The sequence below is a fragment of the Drosophila subobscura genome, chromosome A, assembly GCF_008121235.1.
Source record: "Drosophila subobscura isolate 14011-0131.10 chromosome A, UCBerk_Dsub_1.0, whole genome shotgun sequence".
Lineage (NCBI taxonomy): Eukaryota > Metazoa > Arthropoda > Insecta > Diptera > Drosophilidae > Drosophila > Drosophila subobscura.
This window is the reverse complement of record NC_048530.1, coordinates 14,290,352-14,295,424: the sequence shown is the minus strand read 5'-3', so window position 1 is coordinate 14,295,424 and position 5,073 is coordinate 14,290,352.

Genomic DNA, 5,073 nt, shown 5'->3' with positions numbered 1-5,073 from the left:
TTCAACCAAGGTTGAAGCCAAAGATAAGACAAATAACCAAAGGATTCAGCTTCAAGTGACAGACGGGGAAGATCCTGTGCCCATACCATAATCTGACCTGACCTGCTATCTGCGGCAGGAATGCAGAGCCTGACCTAACCTCTGAAGCTGAATGCTAAAGCCTAAACTGATTTGGAAACTGAACCCTTTTTTCCGAAGGTGATTATGAGTTTACGATGGGCTCTAGGATTTCAGTGGAAAATATTCCCTTGATGCTGCTGCTGCTGCTGCTGGCTGATCCAACTACAATTTTTCGGGCATCGGTCGCTGACGCTGCTTCTCGTTGTCTCGCTCCCGCGAGAGCGAGGGCAGTGGACGATGATGATGATGATGATGATGATGATAACATGGCCGATTATCAGGCGATTATCACGTTATCGATAATGAGATTTACGTTTACGTTACCCCGTCCAGGGAAAGAAAGAGCGAGCCTGAGAGCTTGAGAAAAAAAAGAGTTTCTGGCGTGCCACTGGCCTGGTTGGGGGTGGAGTTCTGTTCTCGGCTGGCACAGGGGCGGGTGGCTTTCAATTAAGTTACTCGCAATCCACTTGGCATCAGGGAAATGCCTGCATCCGGAATCCGGCATCAAGAACGATGCTGTATCCGTAACGGAATCAAAAACGGAATCAAAGTTTCCCACTCATTGGCCAAATGGGGGAGGCTTTTGTTGTTGTGTGTGTTTGGGTGTATTTGTTCTCCGGTTGTTTGTGCAAATGATGTTGTAAGACCCTTAATCCGCCTCAGGAGTTGCCGGAGTGCTTGTTCCTAGGCAACTCCCCTGCCCTGCCCCACGTATCCAACGGGCAGCGCTCACCCTTCCCCGAGGCACAGCCTCCAGATGCACCTGCTGTTTTGATCGTTTGCTGGCATTTAAGCGATAACTCTTGCATGATTTTATGCCCATTTCTCCGATCATCTTCAGCATCGAGCTCTCTGGGCTGTGCGGTACACACGGCCAGACAAATTGACAAGTCAGGAAATGAAGCATGACATTGCACTGTCCCAGAGAGAGAGAGAGAGAGAGAGAGAGAGAGAGAGAGCCGAAGAAGCACAGAGCCAAACGGAGCAGCAACTGCAACGAGCCCAACCGGACTTGAAGTCGCTTTAACCACGCTTCGACTTTGAGTTCGGGTCCACAAACATTTCAGTGATTGACACACGGCCAGGGGGCAGGGGCAAAAGGCGGTGCCCATCGGTGCCACATTTAGAGCAGGCATCGGCATCGGCATCGGCATCCGAATGGAGGCAAACCGGCAACGGCAGCTAACCAAACTAATTTGTGGCAAGATCATGCCAGAGATATAGTCATACATATCACAGCAAGCCATCTCCGAGTCTCTGAGGCCAACAGGCTACAGCTCCAGGCTCTCATCTCTCTGATCTCTGAGTCTTGAGTCGCAGTCAAGTTCTCAGCGGAGGATTGTGGGACTCTGGACTGTGGACTGTGTGAGCTCAAGCAGAAGCTGCGGGAATGAAAACACATCGACTGTCAGTCAGTCACATTCTGCACTGCCAGAAATTATAAGAAAAAGAACAACAAGCGGGAGAGATATGCTCCACAAATCAAAGAAAATTGCATTAAAATAATAGAAATTTGAGGAGAATTTCTTCGCATATTTATGCAGCCTAAAAACTGTTTCTTTTTCTTTGAGTGCAGCCAAGGGGGGGGGTTTAGTATATAGTTTATATAGCTATGTATATACTGACTTTGTCTAAGCAGCGGAGAGATCACCAGCAGCGCACGCTGAAATAAATCAACTGCTGGCTGCTCGACTGCTCGACTGCTCGGCTCGGCTCTGGGGCGAGCCCACGGCCAGCGGCCAGCGGGCAGCGGCCAGCGGTGGAAAATACTCGTACGAGTACGAGAAACAACAACAAATATGCAGAAAGAAAAAAAATTAGTTTCATCAAGGCAGGATTAGTGTCAGAAACGTGTTAAATGGACTGAAGGGTATATGATGAAGGGTCGTCGTCGTCGTCGTCGTCTGTATCTCAGCGTCTTGGCGTTGGATTTGGTGTTGCTGTTGGAGTTGGAGTTGGGGGCACGTGAAAGAGATGGTTATATGCAGATTGAGAGAGGGCAGACGGAGTTGGAGACTGTCGATCAAGCAAGCAGCGAGAGACATGAGACAATCTCCTCTCCTCGAAAACTGATTTATTTCTGTGCGTTGTTTTCCCACTGCGCCGTTTTCTTTCCCCTTCTTCAGTCTTACACTTTTATTAATGAAAATCGTTTACTCCTCTCTCTATCTCCCTCTCTCTCTCTCTCCGTTGTTGTTGTTTTGCGGAGAAGGAAATCTTAATTGTTGCACGCTTCGCTGCAGATTCTCATGGGCCGCTTTTTTCAGGTCTTTTGCTTCGCTCTCAAGTTCATTTTGAGATGCGCAACAATTTTTATGATTACGATGCGGTTGGGTGGAGATCATAAATTTGCCGCTGATTTGCAGCTCATCATCAAGTGGGGGGGAGGGGTGAGGAGGCTGCTGCTCAACAGGTTGTAATGTCCAGCCACAGCCACAGCCATCATATATCAATTCCACACCCCCCATCTTATCATCTGGTCGGACATCTGATGTGCCACTCACTTTCACAGTTTGCGATTCAATCAGCAGCAGAATCCATGCAAAATCCATGGATACAAATGGGAAAGTAGTTGTCGGCAAATGCTTGTATCAAACACACATTTTAATGGCCAAATTGATTTTTCTCAGTAGCCTTTCTGCTGCTTTGCTGCATGGACTTGCAGGCATGTAGAATGTGGCAGCATTAACTGTTTGGTTAAAGTTGCTTAAAGAACTCGCAGGCACACCCACACACCCACACACCCACAAACACACACGGATGAATGAAAAATGCATAAGCGAATGGGGAAAATGAGCCAAGAGCCAAGGAAGTGGCAGGGAGAGGCAGGCAAATGGGTGTGGAGGAGGAGGAGGAGTAGGAGGAGGAGCAGTGCGTGTGTTGGTGTGAGCTTAAAACCGGAAAAGTGGAAATTGGCAAGCAAGCGAGGCAGGCAGGCCACAAGTCCCCACTCAACGATGATGCGAAATGGGGGATGGAATGGAGTTGCGAATGGGGTAGGGACAGGGACGGGGACAGGGACGGGGACAGGGACGGGGATAGGGACAGGGATAGGTGGGTGGCTAGGGAGTCTCCTTCTCGCTTTTAAAGTGTAGCACTTTTCTGGCAAACTTCACTCATTCTTAATTCCTTATTCTTACTCTATTGAAAACGAATGAAATATGTTTATTTTGTAACTATTAAATCAAACGTAAGCTTCGCCGTGCAATGATCATGTGAATGGCAATTTGAATGGCAAGTAAACCCCCTTGGTCTATGGCTATGCATACTTGAGTTTGTATTACTGCCGAGTATTTAGTCAGATGATCAGCCCCACCATATCTAGCTCCATAATAGCAATAAAGTTTTGTTTTATGTGCTTTTAAATTTTTATTACTTGAGAGTACTTTACCCTACTGCACATAAAGTAAAACTAAAACTAGAAAATGCATCAATAAAATTCCATGAACATGTAGGTCGTTCCTTCTAAAAGTATGCTCCGTATGGTAGCTGAGGATTCTGTCGGAGTTTCCTTCAAGTTTATGGACATCTGTTGACATTTCATGCATTCAATTAATTGAGTTCTATTCCCTCTGCTAGAAAGGGTATTCCTTATTCCTTATTCCTTATTGTGGTTTGGCCACAATTTTCTTGTATTTCAGTTGCTGGCGGAAGGAGAGCGTGAGAGAGAGTGAGAGAGAGAGAGGGAGAGAGAGAGGGGTGTGCAGACACAAAGTATTTTCACCTTTTCCGCTGTGATGCATTCAATTAAAAACTCGGTCATGCCGCTACACCCTGTTTTCCCGCTCTGTTTTTCCACTCTCCTTTTCCACTCTTTGTTTCGTGTTAATTGCGCCTCTCTGCACACTCTGAAAGCCAGAGGAGTAGAAGGAAAGCAGAAGCAGAAGCAGAAGGAGAAGGAGCATAGTGCCATCGTGCATAGTCCTATCTGGCAGGATCCTATCTGCCATCTACCATCTACCATCTACCATCTACCTCGTTCTCCTTCTCCTTCTCCTTCACCTTTGGGTAACCCGATGTGCAAATATCTGCTGCAAAAAAGGAGCAGCGTTCGGTCGAGCCTCCTGCCTGCGGGCCGAGATTTAGGGGCAGGAAGAGGTCCTCCCTGATGTGCAATTATTTGCCAATTACTTTGAGGTCTGCCTTCCTTTTCGCTTTGCTCATTTTCACTCGCAAAGCAATCCATCGATCGATCAATCAGCACTTCCATGCCATTTCCACACCTCCCCGATCATCGCCCGAGGGCTGTTTCGATTTATGGGGCGGGGTTTCTGTGGGGAGTTGCGTGTTGACAGGGCTTGCCACTCCTCATTGAGCCTTGTTGTTGTCGGCTCTCGATGCAACAATGTTGTGGGAAATGACCGTAAAAGATTGTTAAGAACTTGCAGTGGAATCCAAGGAATTCCTGGCTCTACGCCGTGCACTTTTCTCTTCCGCGTTGCAGGCTCCGCGTTCTGTGGCGGCATTTGCTTTCTGGAGGATTTCCTTGGCATTTAATTAATGCAATTAGCCGGACAAAAACGCGAATTGAAGCACCTGGCAGAGGGGCAGGCAATTCCACGAGAAGAGCTGTGTATTTTCGATATTAAGTAATCAACTTCATGGATCGACTATGTGAGATGTCTGTGGGGTTTTATGCCCTACTTAATGGATACTTGGAATCAATTTTTACAGCACATTTTTACAAGCAAAAACATGATATTTAGGGTATGGCTTGTCCCCTGCCCCATGCAATTACCGTCGTGCGCTCTCTCCAACCGCTTCGAGACCACGCCCACAAGGCCCACAGAGGCATCCATCCCACAGACGACGCATTCGCTGTGCAACACCATGATTTAATCACCGCCATAAGATTGTCCATAAAACGCGCCCAAAATAAGGAACGAAAAAAGAGAAAAAGAATACAACAGAAAATGTAAGAGAGAAGCAGAGGAGCGCAGAAAGCAGAAGCCA